This window comes from Mirounga angustirostris, unplaced genomic scaffold (genome assembly GCF_029215605.1).
Source record: "Mirounga angustirostris isolate CCGP_5_RB_7025 unplaced genomic scaffold, mMirAng1.0.hap1 SCAF_11, whole genome shotgun sequence".
Classification (NCBI taxonomy): domain Eukaryota; kingdom Metazoa; phylum Chordata; class Mammalia; order Carnivora; family Phocidae; genus Mirounga; species Mirounga angustirostris.
The window spans coordinates 7,857,913-7,882,658 of record NW_026991719.1 but is presented as its reverse complement, the minus strand read 5'-3'; the positions used below and the strand labels follow the sequence as shown (position 1 = coordinate 7,882,658).

At 42.6% G+C, this 24,746-nt stretch overlaps 1 protein-coding gene across 1 annotated transcript in view; it reads left to right on the top strand.

Annotated features, from left to right (window-relative positions):
• The window catches only part of MID1 (midline 1), a 588,477-nt gene that overhangs the window by 4,360 nt on the left and 559,371 nt on the right, over window positions 1–24,746 (top strand). The window contains exons 2-4 of the mRNA XM_054507135.2: window positions 9,050–9,159; window positions 10,747–10,970; window positions 16,614–16,732. The gene's annotated coding sequence lies outside the window, so the exon portion shown is untranslated. The remainder of the gene's footprint in view (window positions 1–9,049; window positions 9,160–10,746; window positions 10,971–16,613; window positions 16,733–24,746) is intronic.

The following is a 24,746-nucleotide window of genomic DNA, read 5'->3' as shown; positions in this document are numbered from 1 at the left end:
CTCCATATCCAACTTGTTATTTCTTGTCTTTTTGAGAGTAATCATTCTAACATGTGAAGTGAAATCTCAGTTGGGTTGATTTGCATTTCCCTGATGATTAGTGATGTTCAGCACCTTTTTAAAAAAGATTTATTGATTGATGAGAGAGAGAGAGAGTGTGTGTGTGTGCAAGTGCACATGAGCGGAGGGGAGGGGCAGGGGGAGAGGGAAAGTATCCTTGAGCAGACTTCCTGCTGAGCGCAGAGCCTGATACAGGGCTGGATCCTAGGACCCTGAGATCATGACCTGAGTTGAAACCAAGAGTTGGATGCTCAACTGACCGAGCCACCCAGGCGTCCCTGTTCAGCACCTTTTTGTGTACCTGTTTGCCATCTGTATAGCTTCTTTGAGAAAATGTCTATTCAGTTCCTCTGCCCAGTTTCTCATTGGACTTTTTTTTTTTTTTTTGCTATTGAGTCGTATGAGCTCTTTATATATTTTGGCTGTTAATGCCTTATCAGATATATGATTCGCAAGTATTTTTGCCCATTTGGTATGTTGCCTTTGTATTTTGTTGATGCTTTCCTTTGCTGTGCAGAAGCCATATAGGTTGATGTTTGCTTGTTTACTTGTTTATTTTTGCTTTTGTTGCCTTTGCTTATGGTGTGAAATCCAAAAAAAATATCTCCAAGACTGATGTCAAGGAGCTTTGACTGATGACAAGGAGCTTTGGGTAGTATGGACCTTTCAACAATATGGATTCTTCCAATCCACGAGTATGGAATGTCTTTCCATTTATTTGTGTCCTCTTCTATGTCTTTCATTAACATCTTACAGTTTTCAATATACAGGTCTTTCAACTTTTTGGTTGAATTTATTGCTAGGTATTTTATTCTTTTTGATGCAGTTATAAATGGGATTCTTTTTTTTTTTTAAAGATTTTATTTATTTATTTGACAGAGAGAGAGACAGCGAGAGAGGGAACACAAGCAGGGGGAATGGGAGAGGGAGAAGCAGGCTTCCTGCCTAGCAGGGAGCCCGATGTGGGGCTCGATCCCAGGACCCCGAGACCATGACCTGAGCCGAAGGCAGTCGCTTAACCAACTGAGCCACCCAGGTGCCCCGGGATTATTTTCTTACTTTCTCTTACTGATAGTTCATTATTAGTGTATGGAAATGCAACTGATTTCCCACAGTTTCCTGTCTCAAGCACAATTCTCTATTTTTCTCATGATTTCCTGCTCTCTCTTACAATTCCACATTGCTCCAACTATTCTGTCATTTCTCAAAATTCCCCTTGTCTTCCGCATTTTTGTTTTTTCTCCACAATGATATTCTCTCCCACAATTCTCCATCTCGCCCACAATTCTCTGCTCCCTCTAATAATTCCATGTGTCTCCCAAAATTTTCTATCACACCCACAATTCCCTGTTGTTTTCCAGAATTCCCCATTCTTTCCCAGAATTCCACTTGTCTACTATAATTCCCTCTTTTTTCCAACAATTCTCTTTGTTCCTCAGAATTCCTCTTTTCTCCGACAATTCTGTTTTCCCCACAATTCTCTACTTGCCACAATTCTCCCTTCTCTTTCTCACTTCTCTGTGACTCCCACAATTCCTTATCACTTCAACAATTCCCTTTTGCCCCACATTCCCTGTTCTTTCCTACAATTCCCTTTCTCAAGTATAATTCTCTGTTCTCTCCAACAATTCTTTATTCTCTCCCATCATTTTCTGTCGTCTTCTACAATTCCACATCTCCCACAATTCCCTCTCAAGCACAATTCTCTATTCACTCCCACAATTGTCTCTTCTTTCCCACAATTTTTCCCCTTATCTCCCACAGTTGTTTCTTTCACAATTCCCTTTATTTCTAACAATTCTTCATTCTCTTATGCAGTATACCATTATCTCTCACAATTCTCTCTTCTCCCATAATACTCTTTTCTCCCACATTTCTTGTTTTAGTTCACAATTGTCTTTTTTTCTTCTTACAATTCTCTGTTCTCTCCCACAATTCCCCTTGTCTCCCACAATTCTTCCTTTTTCCCACAATTTCCTAGTCTCTCCACAATTCTTTTCCTTCCCACAATTTATTGTTTCCCACAATTCTTTGTTCTCTTCCACAATTTCTCGTTTCCCACAATTCCCTGTTCTCTCTGACAATTTCCCTTGTTTCCCACCATTCTTTATTCTCTCCCACACTCCCTGTGGTCCCCCACCATTCTGTTCTCTCCCACAATTCCTCTGCTCCCCCACACTACTCTGTTCTCTCCCACAATTCCGCTTGATTCCCACAATTCTCTATATTCTCCCACAACCCCTCTGGTGCCCCACAATTCTGTTCTCTCCCACAGTTCCTCTGCTCTCCCACAACTCCTTGTTCTCTCTCACAAGCTCCCTTGTTTCCCACAATTCTGTGCTATCTCCCACAATTCCCTTTGTCTCCCATAAGTCTCCATGCTTTCTCACAATTCTCTGTCCTCCCACAATTCCTCTGGTCCCCCACAATTCCTTGTTCTCTCCCAGAAGTCATCTTGTTTCCCACAGTTCCTTATGTCTCCCACAATTCTCCATGCTTTCCTACAATTCCTGTTCTCTCCCACAATTCCACTGGTCCCCCATAATTCTGTTCTCTCCCACAATTTCACTGCTCCCCCAGAATTCTCTGCTCTCTCCCACAATTCCCTTTGTTTCTCATAAGTGTCCATGCTTTCCCACAATTCTCTGTTCTCTCCCACAATTCCACTGGTCCCCCATAATTCTGTTCTCTCCCACAATTCCACTGGTCCCCCATAATTCTGTTCTCTCCCACAATTTCACTGCTCCCCCAGAATTCTCTGCTCTCTCCCACAATTCCCTTTGTTTCTCATAAGTGTCCATGCTTTCCCACAATTCTCTGTTCTCTCCCACAATTCCACTGGTCCCCCATAATTCTGTCCTCTCCCACAATTCCTCTCTTCCCCCAGAATTCTCTGCTTTCTCCCACAATTCCCTTTGTCTCCCGTAAGTCTCCATGCTCCCCCACAATTCTCTGTTCTCTTCCTACAGTTCCCTATGTCTCCCATAATTCTCCATGCTTTCCCCCAATTCCTCTTCTCTCCCACAATTCCACTGGTTCCCCCATAATTCTGTTCTCTCTCACAATTCCTCTGCTCCCCCAGAATTCTCTGCTCCCTCCCACAATTCCCTTTGTCTCCCACAATTCTCCATGCTGTCCCACAGTTCCTGTTGTTTCCCAGAATTCTCTGCTCTCTCCAACAATCCTGTTCTCTCCTAAAATTCTTCTGCTCCACAATTCCCTGTTCTTTCCCACAATTCTGTTCTTTCCTAAAAATTCCTCTGCTCCCCCACAATTGTTTTCTCCCATAATCCCTTAGCTCCCCTGCACTTCTCTAGTCTCTCCCAAAAGTCCCCTTGTTTTCCACAGTTCTCTGTACTCTCCAATTAGCCCTTCTCTCCCACAGTTCCCTTTGTCTCCCACAATTCTCCATGCTTTCCCAGGATTCCTGTTATTTCCCACAATTCCTTGTCCTCTCCCACCATTCTCACTTGCTACCCATAATTCCCTGTTCTCTCCCACAATTCCTCTTCTCCCCCACAGTTCTCTGCTCTCTCCCACAATTCCCCTTGTTTCCCATAAGTCTCTGTTTTCTCCCGCAATTCCTCTGCTCTCCCACAATTCTGTTCTCTCCCACAATTCCCTTTGTCTCCCACAAGTCTCCATGCTGTCCCACAATTCCTATTGTTTCCCACAGTTCCTTGTTTTCTCCCATAATTCTCTTTTCTCCCACAATTCCTCTTGTCCCCCACAATTAACTGTTCTCTCCCACAAGTCCCCTTGATTCCCAACATTCTTTATTCCCTCCCACATTTCTTGTGGTCCACCGATTTTGTTCTCTCCCATGATTCCTCTGCTCCCATACCACTGTTTTTTCTCTCTGACAATCCCTCTGGTCCTCCACAATTCTGTTTTCTTTTACAGTTCCCCTTGTTTCCCACAATTCTCTGTTCTTTTCCACAGTTCTCTTTGTCTCCCACAATCCTCCATGCTTTCCCACAGTTCCCATTGTTTCCCACAATTCCCTGTTTTCTCCCACAATTCCCCTTGTTTCCTACCATTCTGTATTCTCTCCTACAAGTCCTCTGGTCCCCAACAATTCTGTTCTCTTCCACAATTCCCCTTATTTTCCACAAATCTCTGTTCTTTCCCACAATTCTCTGTTCTCTCCTACAATTTTCTGTTTTCCCACAATTCCCTGTCACACCCACAATTCTCTGTTCTTTTGTCTATTCTTTCCCATAATTCCCCTTGCTTCACACAATTCCCTTTTTCCTCCCATAATTCCCTGTTTTCTCCCACAATTCTCTGTATTTCCCCATAATTCCATTTGTTTCCCACAATTCCTCTGGTCCCCCACAATTCTGTTTTCTTTCGATATTTCCCCTTGTTCCCATAGTTTTCTGTTCTCTCCCACAATTCCTCTGCTCACCCACAGGTCTCTGTTCTCTCCCACAATTCCCTATGTTTCCCACCATTCTCTATTCTTTCCCACAATTTCCCTGGTTTCCCACAAGTCTCTGTTCTCTCCCACAATTTTCCTTGTTTCCCACAATTCTCCTTTTCCCCCACAATTCCCTATTATCTCCCACAGTTCTGTTCTTTCCCACAATTCCTCTTGTTGCCCACAATTCTCTATTCTTTCCCATAACTCCCCCATTCTCTCCCACAATTCTCTTCTCTTCTACAGCTATCCTTGTTTCCCACAATTCTCTCTTCTCTTCCACAATTCTCCTTGTTCCCCACCATTCTCCAATCTCTCCCACGGTTCCTCTGTTCCCCCACAATTCTGTTCTCTCCCAATATTTGTCCAGTTCCCCACAATTCCCTGTGCTCTCCCAAAATTCCTCCTGTCCCCCATAATTCCCTATTCTCTCCCAAAATTTCTCTTGTGTCCTACAATTCCGTGTTCTCTCCCACAATTCCCCTTGTTTCCCACAGTTCTCTGTTCTTTCCCACAATTCCTCTGGTCCCACACAATTCCATGTTCTTTCATATTCCATAGATATGCTTAAAGACGTGAGAAATGATGTAAGTGTATTATTACTCATTGTAGTATTATTTGTAATAGGAAAGTATTAGAAACCATCCAAATTTATATAATCAGTGAAAGACCAGTTACATAAATTATATTAATCCAAACAGTGGAATAGTATACATCTGTTAAGTAAAAAGCAAAAGGAATGTTTTATGTACTATATGGAAAACCTCCAAGATATTTTAGGTAAAGAAGAACAAGAGTGAAAACACTGTGTGAAGTATGATACCATTTGTGTAAAAAAAAAAAAAAAACGGAGGTGGGGAGAGAATGTGACTTCTATAGCATGTGACAATGTCTGCTACATTGGAATAACCCCTACTTAGCCTTTAGTGGTCAATTCAGGGTGATGGTTGCCCAGCTCTGTAAATGCGCTTAATGCCACTGAATTGTACGTTTAAAAATAAAATGGTAGGGGCACCTGGGTGGCTCAGTCGTTAAGCGTCTGCCTTTGGCTCAGGTCATGATCCCAGGGTCCTGGGATCGAGCCTCAAATCGGGCTCCCTGCTCCGCAGGAAGCCTGCTTCTCCCTCTCCCACTCCCCCTGCTTGTGTTCCCTCTCTCGCTGTGTCTCTCTCTGTCAAAAAAAAGTCAATTCAGAGATCATCTCCTCCAGAGTAAAGGCCATGGCTAAATACATTTTCTTTATATTCCCACAGTAACTTTATAAATTAGCCACAATAAATGAAATTGTCTGAATGTATGTCTGTCTTGCTCCCTAGGGTATTGATGAGGCTGTTGGTGGGGACCATGCCCCACCCATTCCATGGTCTCTGAGACTGGCCTCATGTCCAGCATATGGTAGGTACTCAGGAAATGTTTCCCTGACAGCCTGTCCTACAGATTTCAGACTCAGGACTGCAATGTCAACTTCTGCTGAGTTCGATATTTGCATACACTACAGAGTGATTACCCCAATAAGTCTAGTTACCATCCATCATCATACAGGTGGCTTCCTTCACCCGTTTTGCCCACCCCCAACCCGCTTTCCCCCCCTGATAATCACCAGTCTGTTCTCTGTATCTATGAGTTTCATTTGTTTGTTTTGTTTTTCAGATTTCACATGTAAGTGAAATCGTGTAGTATTTGTCTAATTCCGTATGATTTCTTTTAACTTTAATCACCTCCCTAAAGATTACTAGCCCTAAAATGATATTTGGGGTTAAGGCTTCAACGTGTGAATTTTGAGTAGGACAGAGTTCAGTCCATAACAATAAGTTAGACGTGTTTTCTTTTCATCATTTTTCTTGGGTTTTTTCTTATGGTGAGTTTTGCTTCGAGTAATTTTTGTGCAACTTAATTTGCAGTCTTTTACGGTTTCTGGGTATTAATAACATAGTCAGAAGTATTTTCTTTTCAAGTTCTAAATAAATTCTTTCATGTTTTTTCAAGTTTTTAAAAGTTTTCACTTTTTATTTTAAAACATTAATATATTTGAAATTTATCCTGGTGTAAGGAATAAGTTGCAGCTCCAATCCCCTTCTATATTTTTCAAACAATTACTCAATTGTCCCAGGATGATTTATCCAATAAACTATCCCCCCCAGACACCCCTATACTTAGATTTGAGATGTCTCTTCGTTATTAAGACGTTAAATCCCCCTGTATTCTTGGACCTATTTTTGGATTTTTTGCTCTGAGCCATTGTCATATCCATGAACACACCAATACCACATTCATTGCCATATTGGGACCATCTTGCAAATCACTAACCTCTCATTACACTTCTTTTTCAGAATTTTTCTTGATACTTTCGTGTATTTATATTTCTGAATCAAATTTGTAGTTGGCTGGTCAAGTTTTTTTAATACCTGGATGGTAATTTCATTGGGATTATGTTAAATTTATATATTAATTTAAGAAGATGAGAACTCTTTAGAAAAATGAGTCATCCTATACAAGAATATGCAGGACCCTCCCAAATGTTCAGTTCTTCTTTTGTGTCCCTCAATACCATTTTTAAGTGTTTCTTCAAATCTGAAATGTTTTTCGATGAGCTTATTTCTTGGTATTTAAACTTTGTTGTTGCAGTGGAAGGGAAATCCTTTCTTTCCTTATGTCTTCAAACTTAGTGTTGGCATATTTATGAAAGCTATTGGCTACATTCACCTTATGTTCTACAATGTTTTGAATTTTCTTATTGTCTTTGGTCTTATTTTTTGTTTATATTGGGTTTTCCGGGGATTCTTTCATATCATCTCAACTAATAATAACTTTACTTTCTCATTTCCCATTCTAATGCCTGAAATTTCTTTGCGCTGCTAATTACATGGGCTAGGCACTACCAGCAAAATATTAAATAATGGAAGTGGTGGTGGGCATTTCAAAATTTTGTGGGAATGTTTCGTTGTGTTAACTTTTAGATTGGCTTAGATATAGTTTTCTTAATCATGTTCACAAAGTCTCCATATGTCTCTGTTTTATTATGAGTTGTAGCAAAATCAACAAATGCTTTGGTGAATGGACTTCCATAGAAGATGATAAAGGGGTTGTTTGCTATCTAAGTTAACATGAACTGAGCCAGCACAGGCAGAAGGAGGAATCCACAGGCAGGGGTGACCTGGGAACATGAGTCCTTGGGAAGTATCATATAACTTAGGGAAACTTGATCTTCCATGGATCTGGAGATTCAAGTGAATCAGATCTTGAGCTCCAGGGGATAGGGAGGCTAGGCCTAGCTGACAATGGCTTAAACTTTGCTTAAGGGTGAATTTATTAAATACCTATTATATAAAATATGGTGAGTTGATCATAAAACACTCTGTGGTCTTAAAGTTATATGCGTATATCTACGTGCCTGTACAGTTGCTTTTGATTTTATGGTTTGGACCGATGCTTCTCATACTTGAATGTGCACTCAGATCCCTCCAGGATCATGTTAAAATGTAGATTCTGATTCAGTGAGTCTAGGTGGAGGATGAGAGTCCATGTCCTCACAAGTGCCCAGGTGATGCTGGTGCTGCTGGTCCAAGGACCATACTTTAGATGGCAAGGTTTTAGAGTACCCTCTGTGTTGTTCATACAAAAATATACAGAGATCAAGAGCAAGCATTTGGAAACTTTTGCAGCAGTTTAAGTGATTTTATATTTAGTGAATCCAAAGTTCAGCTTGCGTTTTGTGTGTTTGCTTTTTATTTCATTAGTAATTTTTTGTTTTTGTTGTTTTACAAAAATATTGGTCTGTGATTAGAAATTTAAAAAAACCCTAGTCTGGGCGCCTGGGTGGCTCAGTCGTTAAGCGTCTGCCTTCGGCTCAGGTCATGATGCCAGGGTCCTGGGATCAAGTCCCACATCGGGCTCCCTGCTCGGCAGGAAGCCTGCTTCTCCCTCTCCCACTCCCCCTGCTTGTGTTCCTGCTCTCGCTGTGTCTCTCTCTGTCAAATAAATAAATAAAATCTTAAAAAAAACAACAACAACAAAAAAAACAAACCCTAGTCCTCCATTGCAGATAGTTCAAGAAGCTCTACTTTAAACTACCTCATAGTGAAAGAAAACTGCTTCTCTCTCTTCTCTCATGTGGAAGCAAGAGCATTTATCTAAAGTTTTCAGTTACCCTAAACGAATTCAGCTTTGTAACATATTTAGCGACTAGTAGAGATGAGTATGATTAGTCCACTATTTAGAATAATGATATAATTCGCCCCTACCTTTATTTACATAACAATTTTAGTAATAATAATATACTTGGTTTATTATTATTATTATTTTTTTTGAGACTTTATTTATTTATTTGACAGAGAGAGATAGCGAGAGCAGGAGCACAAGCAGGGGGAGTGGGAGAGGGAGAAGCAGGCTTCCCGCGGAGCAGGGAGCCCGATGCGGGGCTCGATCCCAGGACCCTGGGATCTTGACCTGAGCCGGAGGCAGACACTTAACAGCTGAGCCACCCAGGCACCCCTACTCGGTTTATTTTTTAAAATTCCTTTATAATGCTCAAAGTGGTCTTATTCTTTAATTCATTGCTTTTTGCAGTATTGCCGTGCTAAGCACTGAGCCGCCCAAAGTGAGAGAGGAGTATGTGCACTGATGTGGTTTGAGGCCCACCTGCAAGAGCTCCTCTGTGCAAACCCATTTATCCCCAGGTGAGCCTGCTGTGGTGTTGGAATTCCTCACACTGAGGAATGGCTGCTAAAATGGGAATGCACTGGTACTCCTTGTGAACATGATGCAATACAGATTTTCTGCATCAGATGAAAAAGAAACAACTGATTGTGTCTTATGCTGGTGGTTAAATATTTACAAGAAATTCCATTTCTGGGAACTTCACTTGACTTTTTGGTGGTTGTTGTGTGTTCATCTGCTTTGTTCTCTATGAGCACGTGACAACATATGTGAGAACTCCACCTCTATGTGTGCTGGAGAAAGGGTTAAAATTAAGAACACTCTTGCTGTTCATTTAAAGATTTCCTGAAAATTAATGTGTGCATGTTTGCGTGTGGCTTTTACTTTATTGTAACAGTGAACAGCTCAGTCTGGCCCCCAGAGTATGAGAAAACACTGAGAATCATCACTTTGAACCAGTAACTCCAATAGATTAATTTGTTTCATGAAAATTATGTCCCTGAAAAGAAACCTCAGCAGTATGCTTAGGTCATTTCCTAAGGAGGACAAGGGACTGTTTCATTGTTGGGTGGTGTTTATCAGTGGGAACATCGGGTCCTTATAAAATAATTCTTTTCTCTACCTTTCCTTTCTATATTATTCTCTGTTTTCCCTTACTCTCTCCCTTCCATCCTTCCTTCTTCCTCCCATCCTTCTCTCCCCACCATCCGCCTTTTCCTTGCTTTTATTTTTTTTTAAAGATTTTATTTATTTATTTGTCAGAGAGAGAGAGAGCGCACAAGCAGGGAGAGAGGCAGGCAGAGGGAGAAGCAGGCTCCCTGCTGAGCAAGGAGCCCAATGTGGGACTTGATCCCAAGCCCCTAGAAACATGACCTGAGCTGAAGGCAGACGATTAACCGACTGAGTCACTCAGGTGTCCCTCCCTTGCTTTTAACATATTATTGAGGACCTACTATGTGCAAGATATTATGCTCGACACGCACAAGAAGATGTGCTTTGGCACTAATAATGAGGCCCCCAGACCACTAGGATTTGAGAGAGATTTGATGAAGTTTATCCTTCAAAGTGGGGGTAGAGGAGAGGGGTGGCAAGAGGAGGAGAATGTTCTGTCCAGAAAGGAAATAAGATCTGAGTAAAGGAAGCTGAAGGACATGCACTTCCGGTTAGGATTTAGGAGTGGCAGGAATGCTTGGTGTGTAGGAGGTTAGCACCGGGTTAGTACTATTTACAGGACTCTGAGCCTGGCCTCTAAGCTAAAAGGAGCATGGGGGCGAAGCATAGCGGGTGGTAAACCAAAAGAATTCACTGTGGTCTGAAAACTATGTTGAAATATGAACTCCATTGTGGGTAGGGAGGCAAGAACCTTCCCTTTTCTGAGCTGAAGGTAAGCTTCTTTAGTCTGGACTTGCTTTCCTCAATTCTAGTTCTTCCTTTTCTAGAAAATGAGGTGAAATAATTTATACCAGCCATAAAAAGCACTGACTGTATTTAATGCAAATTGTGAGCTTATTATGCTATGAAAATGTTCCTTGGCTGTTTCATATGTTCTCTCCCACAAAATAGTTTGTATTTTTGGAATCCCAAAGAACCCACCTTTTGTTTTTCAGAGAAAATATTCAATGGCTGTAGCTGGATGAGTTCTCATCTCTACTGTATGCAGCCAAGCCCAACTAGGTCTCTAGGCCATCTGGATGCCACCCACTGAGAGTCTTTTCAGGACTTAGCGATTTGGTACTGCTTATTTCCACCTTCTCTGAGAATGGAGCCTCAGAGTAGAGACCAGATTGAAAAGTCTGAAAACTCTCTTTTGCTTCTGGAGCCATGAAAGCAGGTACTGCATCTTATTCATCTTTTCTCCTTGGCACCTCACACAGTGTCTGGCACCTGCCTAATGTAGAGATGGGTAGATGCGGGTCATCAGGAAAGAGAAACAGAGCCCACAGCACACTACTCAGTGGCTGCAAAATCATCCCTGCACTGAAGACCCACTTGTTCTCCTTTGTTTTCCATAGGATGCCTTTCTCAACCTGTCTAAGTGGGTAGGTGGGAGGATGGGCTGATGGGTGGCTGGATGAATGGATGAGGATTGGATGGGATAGTAGGTGGGTGGATGAGTGGGTGATGAATTAAATCTTGTACATCACTCCCTGCTGACCATTGAGACTGTTTAGTGTCATTAAACTATCTATGTTTGATGACTCAGGGCACCTCTGTCACCTATTTTGGGGTTTCATCTGCTTGAAGTTTGAAATCACTAAAACTTTTATTCATTTCGTTCTGCCACTTCATGCATAATCTGCTGAAAGTTTTGCCAACCTGACAGTGATATTTTTGTGTACTTTGTGTGGGTTCGATGTTGGCTTTTGCAAAGTCATACATATATGATTTATAAACCTTCACTTTTATTGGTTTGAATATTTTCTCACCTCCTTGGACAATGTTACAAAACATTTTATGGTGGAAAAGTTTACAAAGGGATAGCACAAGTCCCCAAAAGCCATAGTTATTAGTAGCGGTTTAATTGGACCAGAAAAAATGGAAACCCAGGTCTGGATCCTCTAAATAAAAAAAAACTTATTTGAGGTAATCACTTTCATACTGGACTTTGCAGCTATGATAAGTAGGAATTTTTTAAAGGGGCACCCCACTTGGTGAGATCTATCCAATTGCATATTTCTTGTCAATTGCATGAATCTGTGACCCCGTGACCCAGCAACTATTAGTTTGACATTACTAACACACCCCACACAAACTTTTCATGATCTTCAGTGTGAGAATTAAAAAAAAAAACATTTTTTTTTTTTTAAAAGAAAAACAACTTCGGAGGGAAGAATTCGTAAGCCTTTTGAGTAAGAATATCCCTGACAAAAAAAGATTTGCCACTGGGGGGCGATGGAGGTTCAGAAACCGCCCTGCTATTCCCTGAGGCGCCGGAGCACTTTGGCTGGTTTATTTATTCAAAGCTGGAATTTGGACGCGGGAACCACCAAGCTCAGAGAAAATTCCTGGATGAGGAGCACAGTCCTGGGAAAAACCTACTGAAGATGGAATTAGCACCTTGGCGGACCGCCTTTAACACAAAGAGCTTTCCTCCCCTGTGGGTCTTAAGAACTGACTTCAGTTCCCATCAGTCTGAAACAGAGGAAGCCAAGTTAAACTGCGAAGAACTGAGACAGCAAAGAAGTGTGCTTATTTATCAGTACCTGCAAACACACGTAAGCGCGCAGTTCACACGGCGTTAAGGCGTCTCCCAGCCACTTGGCACAGAGTTTTGGCTGGTGTGGGCAGGCCTCAGTCAGGTCCTTTCCTCTGCAGAGGGGGAGGGTATAGAGTTTCTCGCAGGAAACTCTGAGTCATAGCTAACACTTCAGGTGACAGTTGAAGAATCTAGTGATGCAGAGTTTAGACAGGTTCAGAGAGGTATCTTGTGGAAAACGAAGAAGGAAAAACAATGGATCTTCGCCAAAGGGGTAATTTTGTAGCCACTTGGAGGGGGGCATTGGGCTGTATTTCTCCTCCTCATTATGTCGGCCGTGCTTGGGCCCACTGGTAGGTGTGGGGTCCAGCCCTGGCACCAGACTGGTTGCCAGAGTGGCTAGCTCACTCTCGCAAGCATTATCAGTATTGTGGGCCCAGCCGTTAAGCCCGTGTGGTCTTTTCCGCAGCTCGATACCATCAGTGTCCTAGCATAAGGTTTTTGTCTTGCTTCTACCCCAAGCCAGGCCAAAGGACAGGGAGATGTAGAACTCAGGACAGCAAGTCCAGCGTGTACTGTGCGCCTCACAGAAGGCATACACGTATCCGAGAAATGATGTTACATCCCGTGTCCATTTCTAAGGCCCTCTGGCCTGGCAGAGGGATGGCTTAGGACTTCTGAGATTGCAGCTAGGAGGGGGACCCGTGGATCCCAATGCCCAGTGCCCTGTGCCCTCTGGGAGTTGCTGATGCGTATTTCTGAGGACAGTCGGAAAATCTGGAAGTATGTTACATTAGTGAGGACCTTTTGGATTTTGAGTGAGAAGTCTGACTTGGATTAGTTAAGCAGACAAAGGAATGCATTTGTTCACATGCCCAGGAAGTCCAGGGGTGGGCAAGACCTCAAGAAGGGCTGGATCTGGGGGGCTCTGCCTCCCTCCCTCAGCACAGCGTCCCTTTGTTTGATGGCCTCTCTCCCAACTTCTTTAACATTCTGGGGACTTGGCTCCTATCGGGTCACATAGTTTCCCTTGCATCAGCTGCTGTGTCTCAGGGTAGAATGGGGTGATATGATTTGCAGGGGCCTGGAATGTTGTACCTGGCAGCCCACCTAGGACCACGTGAAGTGGGAACGAGGCCGCTGCTCAGAGGAAATGATGTGGATACACGAAAGCAGCAACAGTCTGCATGCAGATCATTTTTTTTTTTTAAAGATTTTATTTATTTATTCATGAGAGACAGAGAGAGCGAGGCAGAGGGAGAAGCAGGCTCCCAAGGAGCAGGGAGCCCGATGTGGGACTCGATCCCAGGACCCTGGGATCATGACCTGAGCCGAAGGCAGACGCTTAACCATCTGAGCCACCCAGGCGCCCCCATGCAGATCATTTGTATGCACAGGAAGATCAAGAAGCCAAGTCCTAGTAAGAGATCCTTTAGCCAATAGTAAAAGTAATCCCAGTTGCCGTTTTGCTTCCTTAAATTCTACTGTAGGCCTAATGAAAAGGCTCTGGATTCACATTTGAGGAATGTCTCCACTAATTCAAAGATGGATCTAAGAACTGTTTCCTGTTGACAAATGCCTCAATAAACAGGAACCCGAGTCGTAATAGATACAATAAGGAAAGCACCCTGAGTTCAATGTCGGATGCTGAAAAGGGAACATGCTGTCTAATAATGAAAAGGACCAGCAATTGCATTTAGGACTAACAGTCCCGAAATTATCCCTGGAAACCCGTTAAGGTCTACATTATTATTTGCAAGGCTCCCTTAATGCAAGTGATCTGCTTTCTGTGTGAATGCTAATCATACAAAACACATGCCCTGGCACAAAACAAACGGAAAGAAAATAAAATTTCAAGAAACCGACCACCTAAAATAGATATAAGCAAAAACTAGTAAGGTATGAATGAGGACAGTGGGACATTCGGGCCTGAGTGACAACAGTCTGTGAGGCTGAGAGGGAAAGCCATGGAGCTGGCGGGACCATTTACCCAGGCCACAGGCGATTCCAAGGTCTAGGAGAAAAGCCCTAGGTCCTGTGGTGGGGTGGCCTGGAAAGGGCACCTTTCCGAATGTTCGAGATCTTCTCCAGGCTTGCTGGCTATGAATGTGGCAGTCACTTCTCCTTGTAGAGGCTCCACTGCCTTATCCTCGAAGTGGCAAGAATGCAACCTAGGGAGTTGTTTTCCGGATAAAGCAAGCAATCCTGTATTGGCCTAAGCCGGGAGTGGGCGCACTTCTGTGAAGGGCTGCAGAGTAACTGGGGCTTTGTGAGCCAGACTCTGTGGCAGCTGCTCAACTGCGCCTCCTAGCAGAAGCCTGGGCAGTTTGTCCATGGTGGGTGTGGCCGTGACCCAGTACAGGTTTATTCACAACATAAAGGTGGCCTTCCGAGTAGGCCTGCTGACCCCCGGTCCAACCAGTTGTCCCTCCCTGCTTGTCCTGTTAACCCTCTTGCCCCTGGTCAGAGAACACCTTTGTGTGGACTCACTTGTGCCACCCCCCCCAACCAAGTTCATGAGTTGAAGCCTTAACCTGAGATGTGACTGTATTTGGAGATGGGCCTTTAAGGAGGTAATTAAATTCAATGAGGCCCAGGCGCCTGGGTGGCTCAGTCGGTTAAGCGACTGCCTTCGGCTCAGGTCATGATCCTGGACTCCCGGGATCGAGCCCTGCATCGGGCTCCCTGCTCGGCAGGGAGTCTGCTTCTCCCTCTGACCCTCCCCCCTCTCATGTGCTTTCTCTCTCTCTCTCTCAAATAAATAAATAAATAAAATCTTTAAAAAAAAAAAAATATTCAATGAGGACCTAAGCGTGGGGTGTCAGTCTGACAGGGCTGGTGTCCTTGTAAGACAAAGAGACACCACAGTTCCCTCTGTCCACCAGATGAGGACCCAGCAAGGCAGCACCCCTGGTGGCACTTGGAGCTCAGACTCCCAGGCTTCAGAACTGGGAAAATACATGTCCGTTGCTTAAGCCAGCCCATCTGCGGTAGTTTGTTATGGGGGCCCCGGGAAACTAATACAGTGACCCATTAATTGTATGAATGCTGTGGCCGCCTTACAGGTCTATCTTCTCTTTCCCTTTCCCTTCTCCCCCTTCTTTCTCCTTTCCTCCCTTCCTTCCTTCCTTTTCAGAAATGTTTATGTCTCTCCAGTGGAGCTAAGAACATCTGCCTTGCTTACCTAACCAAATCTGTGTGAGGCTTAAATTAAATAGAAAACATGAGGTACGATATAGGACAGCAGTTACTACGGTATTTCTGTTTAAGCTCTATCACCTATCGTTGCAAATGTAAACTACTACATGGGGCAGCCGATCTGGACCCAAATGTGGGGGTCCCCTTTCCCCTTCCCCCCATGCGAGGTTACTTGGGCAATGGAGTGGTGTTGGTGTCTCTTTGCTTGGACACTTTTATTTTTTGAGTGGTAGGGGAGCTATAAGAAGGCTAGGAGGAGATGACATATATGAAAAGGATTCTAGTTCTAGTCCTAACAGAGCATTTTCCCTCCACCCTTTGATGGTCAAGTGGTATCATGTCCTTCATTCAGCAAATACAGATAGTTTCTACCCCATGTCAAGTGCTGTGCTGGGTAGATACAGAAGTGACGAATCCGATGAGGCCTCTGCCTTCAAGCTGACATTCTGACGGGGCGCGTGTGTGTGCGCATGTGCGTGCGTGCCCGCAGGCAGAACGAGAGAGGAGGTCGGGCTCAGAACAGAGAACAATTGAATGAAGAAAATAATGACAGACTCTGAAGAAAACCAGCTGGGTCCCATGTCAGAAGTTACAGGCGTGGCTCTGCTAGAGACAAAATCTACAGTGTCCATGGCCTCTTCATCTCCCCTTTGTTCTTCTCTTCTCCTCCCTTCCCTCAACCCCAGTCTCCAAGAACAGCTCCTAGTTTCTCCCAAAAATGTTGAATCAAGATGACGGTCTTCTTGTTGGGATCATTCCTCATATGATTTACATATACAGCTCACAATAATAGTAACAGCTATTGTTAACATGTACTTCTGGCCTGGGTACTACTCTGCTAGGCATTTTTTGGTAATAAACTTTAAGTTTTAGAATAGTTTTATTTTTACAGGAAAGTTGCAGAGATGTACAGAGTTCCCATACACCCCACACTCAGTTTGTCCTATTATGAACATCTTACCTGAGTATGGTACATTTGTCGTAAGCTATAAACCAGTTTTGATACGTTAATATTAACTAACATCCATTCTTTACTTGAATTTCGTTAGTTTTTACCCTAATGTCCTTTTTCTGTTCCAGGATCTCTTCCAGGATGCCACAGTACAGTTGATGGTCATATCTCCTCTTGGCTGTGACAGTTACTCAGACTTTCCTTATTTTTGATGACCTTGACAGTTTTTTTGAGGAGTACTGGTCAGGTATGTTGTAGAATGTTCCTCAACTGGGATTTGTCGGGTGCAATGCATTATTTCCTATTCTCATGGCTAACCTTCAGTGTCAGTATAAATTACTCATTTCATCATTACAGATGAAAACACTGAGGCACAGAGAGGTTAAGGAACTTCCCTAACGTTGCACAGCTAGCAAATGACAGAAACAATGATTCAAACTCAAGACTGACATGACTTCATGCCACGCATTTACTTTGCCTCCCCGCCCCTCTCTGCCGAATTCCTGACAAAAGAATTCGCTTCAAGGCTGTCTGGGTGATTTATTTGGTACTCGTTCCTCCCAAATAGTTTTAAACAATTAATATGTTTAATTAAATTAGAGCAATTTCCCCAGTCAGTTATTTGCTGAACTGATTATTTGTGTAACTTCAGTGGCTATCTTCTCAGGGCAGTTGATTAATCCAGAAAGAACTTTACGAAGTATTCGAGCATCTGTGTTTCTCGGAGTGGCTCTCTAACTGTGCTCACCTGGAATGCATGAGTATCACCCGGACTGCTTGTTAAATGTCCGCTTCCCTGGGGTAGGATGACCAACCGTCCCAGTCTGCCCAGAACTGAGCAGTTCCCAGGATGTGGGATTTTCTGGCTAAGACCAAAACCAGGACAGTCCCAGGCAAACCAGGGTGGTTGGTCCCCCTACCACAGAGCTACCATGAATTGCTAGGGCCCAGCAACCTGCTTGTAAACACACTACCCAGGAGATTGTTCTAAACACACACAAGTAGGAGATCCCCTACATCAGATATGGGAATGAGTTACTGGAAGAACTGGTGGTGGGTTTCTGGAAACACTGAGTTTCATCTGGGTATGTTTGATTCTGCCTGAAGTCGAGGTGGAAAATTGTCACCCAGCGTTCAGCCCAGATGACATCAGCGGGGATGCTTTTTCACCCTTTAGGTAAGAAATGGGCACTACCTTTCCAACTCCACATTTTTGTTGAGGGATGATGGAGCGCCCAAAAGATATTAGGTCCTTCTGAGGTCATTATTTATCAGTTGGGATCAATGAATCTGTGTTAACCTGGGGCAGTGGTTCTCTACCTTGGCAGATGAATAGAATCACCAGGGAGAGTTTAAAAACCCTAACGCCCAGGCCCACCCCAGACCAATTTCATCAGAATCTCTGGGATTGGGAGCCAGGCACCAGTAATTTGATAGTTGGAGAACCATGGATCTAAAGCAGCCCTGTCCAGTAGAAATAATATGTGAGCTGTATTTTCTAGTAGTCACATTTTAAAAAGTAAAAGCAGCACATGAATTTTAAGAATATATTAAATTTAACACAGTATATCTGAAATTTTATCTTTTTAACCTATAATCATTATAAAAATGATTAATCACACATTTTATGTACAGTTTTTCCTCCTAAGTCTTTGAAATCTGTGTGCAGTTTATTCTTTATGGTACTTCTCAGTTCAGATGCTGAGTTTTCATCAGAACTACTTGATCTGTATTTAGATTCACATATGTCCGAATTGTTCCAAATGTGTTTAACTTAAAAGTAGTCCAATCACTGAATCAGGTATAATTTTCCAAATTTTAATTTTAACTAAAATGAAAAATGCTGTTTCTCAGTCTCACTAATCACATTTCAATTACTGGATAGACACGGGCGACTGATAGCTTTGAAGATAGTTATCACGGTTCTAGGGCAGTGTTTCTCAGACTTTAATTTGGGCATACAAATCGCCGGCAGTTAGTCTGGTTAAAAGCTAGGTTCTGATTCAGCAGATCTGGGGTGAAGCCTGAGATTCTGCATTTTGAACAAGCTCCCAGGTGATGCTGATGCTGCTGATCCAGGGACCACATTTTGAGTGGCAACGGACTAGAATAATCTTGAATGAGGGCTACCTCAACTCTGATTTCTCTACTTGCTTGGTGGTATTCTCTCATTTTAAAGGCTGGCAAATGTGCATACAATCGTGTGAATGTATATAAAATACGTGTGTACGTACGTACATGCAAATGTATGTGTATGTGGCTGAATATGCTGAGCTTGTGTTCACCTCTGAACTTGTGTAGACACCTAAGTAAGCTCTGTAAATATAGAAAACGCTTCATTACTACATGTGTTCTTTGCCTTCACTTTATTTTAAATTCAGCTTGCTCTTCTTTGGTCACTGGAACTGAACAACAGCTGAATGTTTAACCTTGATTTAAGTCCCTATATGTATTTGTTTGCTTTTTTTTTTTTTTTAACTGAGTGCAGTTGGTTCCTGCATTGTATTTCAGTGTTTGAAGGTATTTAAAAAGTATTTGATGACCTAGCCTCTCTGTGGTTTTGTGTATAATGCAGAGTAACCTCCAGTTCCATCTGGTTCCCTTGTACTTGTGTGTAGAAATATTATGCCCCAGTATGTGTGTTTCTTTCTATAGATGGTTTCTCATTCTTCTTTAGATATCAGTATGGAAAGGTTGTGAATTACTTCTAAAGTGTTGTTCCAACATTTACCTGCCCTCCCCCCCCAGTCCAAACAACAAAAGCTAAAATTGATTGAGTTCTCTTTTTCAAGATTTATAATCTGAGAAAATTATTTGAACATAAATAGCAACCAAAATCATAGTGAAGTTGGAGAAATTGGTCATACTTGTCCCTTTATTATCCTTTAGTTTCTTTTAAGGGACAAGTTTTCCATGGGAAAACACCATTATTTTTGGCAGTTATTGGAATCAGACAAAGGACAAGATGAAAGACATAGCTATTACAGACTTTGGGGAAAAAAACAGGGAATAACCCTTCCTTCACTAAAATGGAAGGAAATAAAATGAGGGATAACAATTAGGTATATCAAAGCAGGATGGAGGGTAAAAATATTATTTTTTACTCTAAACCATATTTTCGTTTTATTTTCTGTTACTGGCCACGTGTGGTGGAAAAATTATATATTTTTATGAGATAGAATACTTATTCTGTGTACAGTTATAGATCCCAGTGATTATAAGATTTGGCGTCATCCACGAAAATGGCTACTAATTCAAAAGCTTAGTTCATTGGGCTGCATTCTGGAGGATTCAAAAATCTCCAGGGAAATCAAGCTAGAGCTCAGCGTGAATAGTTTCTTAATTTTATTTCTTTTGACTTGTCTACATGGGTGTCTCTGAGTGAAGTTTGGATATATTACATTTTTTATTTCCTGTGGATCATGCTGCATTTAATTATAGCTAATAATAATAGCTAACATTCATTAACTGCTTAATATGTGTCAGGGCCTTATTAATTACTTTATTTGCTTTATTTTATTTAATTCTCATAGCAATTTCTTAAGATAGGTACTCTCAAAAGTATAATTTTTAAAGAACTAAAAACAATCTCGTACAAATACAGAATGAACACCTGTCAAGAATTTATTCAACTCATTGATGATCAGAACCATAAATGGGTTAAGCTGATTCCAAGAGCATTATGAGGAACTTGGTACTTATAGGCATTTTGAGGGAAAAAAAGCATTGCAATAAGACTTCTAGGATAGATTCAAAACTGATTACTGTCCTACAGGGCAATAAAACCACGACCTTTGGGGTTATCTTTTCTATTGGACAGAAGTCTATGAATTAGCATGTAACTTCAGAGCATCTGAACTCTAAACGAGTAAAAAAAAGAAAGAAAGTCAAACACAAGTGCATTTCCTAGGTAACGAAGTAAATCTTAGGCAGGTTAGTGCCCCAGGAAGATTTTGAAAGGTCATGTCACAGCCCATTTCACCTCATTTAAAGTTTGGGAATAGTTTTCTTAACAAAATTATACTTATCCTCATTTTACCAATGAGGATGCTTAGAGATGTTAAATAATATGATAAAGGAATCACAGTAGGAGCAGAACGAAACTGGAGCCCATGTCCTTCTGACACTGAAACCTACTCCCTTATACTAGTTTAAATCCATTTGACCTGTTTTATAAAATTCTCTCTCTCTCTTTCTGTGTGTGTGTGTGTGTGTGTGTGTGTACGTGTACGTATACATGTACATGTGGCAGGAAAGAGGATTTGGAAACTGGCATTCTAACCTGGATATTTGGGGGGCTTTTACTGGCAAAGCTTATTCAGATGATACTAACATTTTGACCAGTTTTCCCTTTTTTAAAAAAAGAAAAATCTCACCCCTTGCCATTAAAACATCTATCATTAAAGGAGGAGTCTAATCTGTTGGTTTCTTAGGAATAGGGGTAGGGCTTGCACTGAACCATCACATACGTTATCCTTGCCCTTGACCACCAGCACACATTTGAGAACTAGCTGGCTATGGGGGTTAGACTTTGAAGTTCTGAAACGGGCTTTTCCTTGGTATGAAGCAAAATGTGTTCATGCAGAGTCTAAATCCATGAACCCCGGTCTGTAATCAACGCAGCTACCCAGCTTTGATCCAAGAGAGTTAATACATGCCTCGTAGGTGTAATTTGAGTGAAGACAGTCTAAAATCTATTGGATTTCAGAGGGAGGGCAAGAGAGAGAACGAGAGATTACATTAATTGAAGGCAAAGTTGAATTTTGTACCCATCAGGAGGACCAGGGGCCAGACTGAAAGGTTAAAATGTGGGGATGGAAGGTGGGGGGAGTGTGTGGATATGGGAATTTGGCAGTATGGGCAGATGCCGCTCCCCTCCTCGGCACTCTCACCTCTAATCTGTTTGCCTCCCTTGAGCCAGGCAGCTGCCAAGAGGGGGTGACTAGAGCAGGTGAGGCCTTGGGCTCTGCTGAGGTGCTTGGGAGTTGGGAAGACCTGGGCTGGACTACTGCACAAAGGGGTCACCTGATGATGACCAGAGGGTGGCAGATCCCAGCTCAGTGTTCAAGATGGATGACGATCCCACCTGAGTGTGCTGGATGTCCGTGATCCCCACTAACAGTAGAAAGTGAAAGGTCTAAAAACTAGCAGTAGTCGTGCGGTCAGTTGTAGAAATGAGGATGGCAATAAGCATATTTTCTTCTTGTTGTGATATAGATGTGTCTGTACATGTAATAAAGTTTGGTCTTCTTCCCTCTGCCTATTATGTAGTATAAGGAGCGAGTTCAACCTATAACTCAACCCTTAACACTGCAGAAGAGTAACGAGCCATTGTGACTGAACTAGAAGACAATGACCGTCAACCATTCATGGATGAAGTAACAAATCGGACTCTGTAGCTCCACTTTGGGGGAAAGCCCGAGGGAGTTTGGGATGTATGGGGGATAGTTGATTCAAGTAGGATGGAAGCATTACGTTATTTACTTATTTGGAAGTTAAAAATGGGTGAAAGGAGAGTGTTGGGATGCTGCACTGAGAAAGGGGTGGTGGAATGTGCTGGACTATCCGTTGTCACGGAGGCATCAGTACCACCCCTTCGGAGATGTCTTCTGAATTCCTGAAGAGAAGTGGGGCACTGCGTCTCTTATGGTCCCTGTCCCCATACTGTCCCGCGTTAGGATTGCTGCGGTGGTAACGTCCGCTGTTTTTCAGGTGAAAGAGAAGTAGAAGCTGGTATGCTCAGGGGTGCTTGCAGCTGGATGTTGGGTAGGTAGGAGGCTCACCGTGGCTTTGCAGGGGGAGATTCAGTCTGTACCAGCAAAGCAACTGGTTCTCAGACAGTTGATGCAAGGTTTCTCAGACGTTCTCACAAATCGGAGATTTCCGTAGAGCTTGGGATAAGCTTGCTATGCCAAGCTGAGATATATTCAGTGTCTGCTTCCCAGGCCTTCACTAGTGACTTTCTTGACCCGACTGTCCCAGTGTATTCTGACATTGACGTAAGCCCTAATTAATACATTAAGTCTTTTATTCCTGGAATGTTTAGAATGACTTGATTTTGTTGACTGAATCTAAGCTTGTGCCAATAGTTGGGTAAAAGATGTGCATCTCAATGCATTTAAGGAAAATGCTATTGGCAGGCAAACACCATAAGATCCACACAGGAATCAGAGGTACTGCTAAGCGCATTTTAAAATAGAATTAAGAAGCACTATAATTTTCAATTTGACCTTGAGATCTGCATCTTTCCTTAGATTTCAGTCTGTTGGAGAGCCATCTACATATTATTTCAGGGGTTGGCAAACTGTGGGCTGTGAGTCAAATCCAGCCGGTCACCTGCTTTCATAAATACAGTTTGACGGGAATACAGCTACACTCATTGGTTTACATACTGCCGATGGCTGCTTTCGGCACAGTGGCAGCGTTGAACATTTGCAAGAGAGACCGTGTGGCACACAAGGCCAAGAACATTTGCTGTTTGACTTTTTTTTTTTTTTAGAAGATTTTATTTATGGGGCGCCTGGGTGGCTCAGTTGGTTAAGCGACTGCTTTCGGCTCAGGTCATGATCCTGGACTCCCGGGATCGAGTCCCGCATCGGGCTCCCTGCTCGGCAGGAAGCCTGCTTCTCCCTCTGACCCTCACCCCTCTCATGTGCTCTCTCTCTCTCATTCTCTCTGTCTCAAATAAATAAATAAAATCTTAAAAAAAAAAAAAAAGAAGATTTTATTTATTTATTTGACAGAGACACAGTGAGAGAGGGAACACAAGCAGGGGGAGTGGGAGAGGGAGAAGCAGGCTTCCCGCCGAGCAGGGAGCCCGATGCGGGGCTCGATCCCAGGACCCTGGGACCATGACCTGAGCCGAAGGCAGACGCTTAACGACGGAGCCACCCAGGCACCCCTGCTGTTTGGCTTTTTACAGCAAAACTTTGCTGACCCCTGTATTATCCTAATTCCTACTTCCTTCGAAAAGGAAAGCCTTTTTTTTCTCTGTCATCATCAACTTGGCTCACTCAGTGGGATTAGACTAAAATATTAAGGCTTTGGCAGAGCAATTTGGGATGCCTGAAAGAACCTTTTAGCTGTCTGAAAGTACCCACTTACCAACACTTCTAACTTGGCATAGCAACATGTCATTTTTAATTAGCTGAATTCCTCCTTAATCATTTTGGCTACCTTTGCGGTGTCTTGCTCCCTGCATTGCTCAAGGTAGACAAGTCTGCTGTTCCCATGCTTGTGCAATTCCCACAAGTCCAGTCCCCACGTGGGCTTTTCTGAGGAACGGCTCCGTTCTCTAATTGGACTTGGGAGTGTTGCAAATACAGGAGGTGCTCACTTCTGTCCTCATCTTCAAATACTAGAAAGAAAGGTTTAGATATAATTGTGGAGCCTTTTGCATCCTAAATTCAACATTTTAGAAGCGATTGAAGAGTGATTTGATACATTACTGGAAATGTAGAAGAATACTGATTAAAATGCTTTAGAAGGAAAACCGTCATCAGTGAGTCTGTTTGAACTCTTATTTTTTTTGTCACTTGGCTATGCTAATCTTCTCTCTTCATTAGTAACAAAATGGAGCTTGTCCTCTCCTCTAAACAGTTGCAATTGAAAAAGAAACTCTGGGAAGGTATAGTTTAGGACATGTAATAGCCAGGTTAAGACATTCAGAGAGGGTTCTTTAGCTTTTGGTTATGATATTGCATCTGCTATAATCCAGTGAGTCTGCAAATACAGAAGATAATGACTCCATTGATAAATATTATCCATCCCTGTGCTTGTGTCGTTCATTAAGTCCAGCCCCTGTTCATTTAATTCATTAAAAAAGTATGTGCGTATATATGTGTGTGTATGTATGTACTTGGATCCTACTGTACGCCGGGCCCTGCTTTTGTTTTGGGCATATGAGGACAGGAGGTAAATAATGAGAGAAAGGAAAGTTCTGGAAACCTCTCTTTCACTCATCTTATTTTGGAGAAGTGGCGGAGTTATACAAACCCTGTATTTGTGGCTATGAAGCGAGGGGCTCTAGTGTGCCTCCGGCAGGCAGCCTCCTCCACACTTACTCCTGGCTTGTGTCCTCTTGCTGTGTTAGCTCTACTCACAGAGTAACCAAAAAAAAAAAAACATAGGAGGATCATTTTAAATGGATGTTTTTGTAAAGAGTCAACTATAAAGTTTGTATTGGACCGGAGTTAATATGGAGCAGCAGGGAGCCTCTTGCACTCCCCCTTCCAACTCCATAGTCTGATATTTATTCTTCT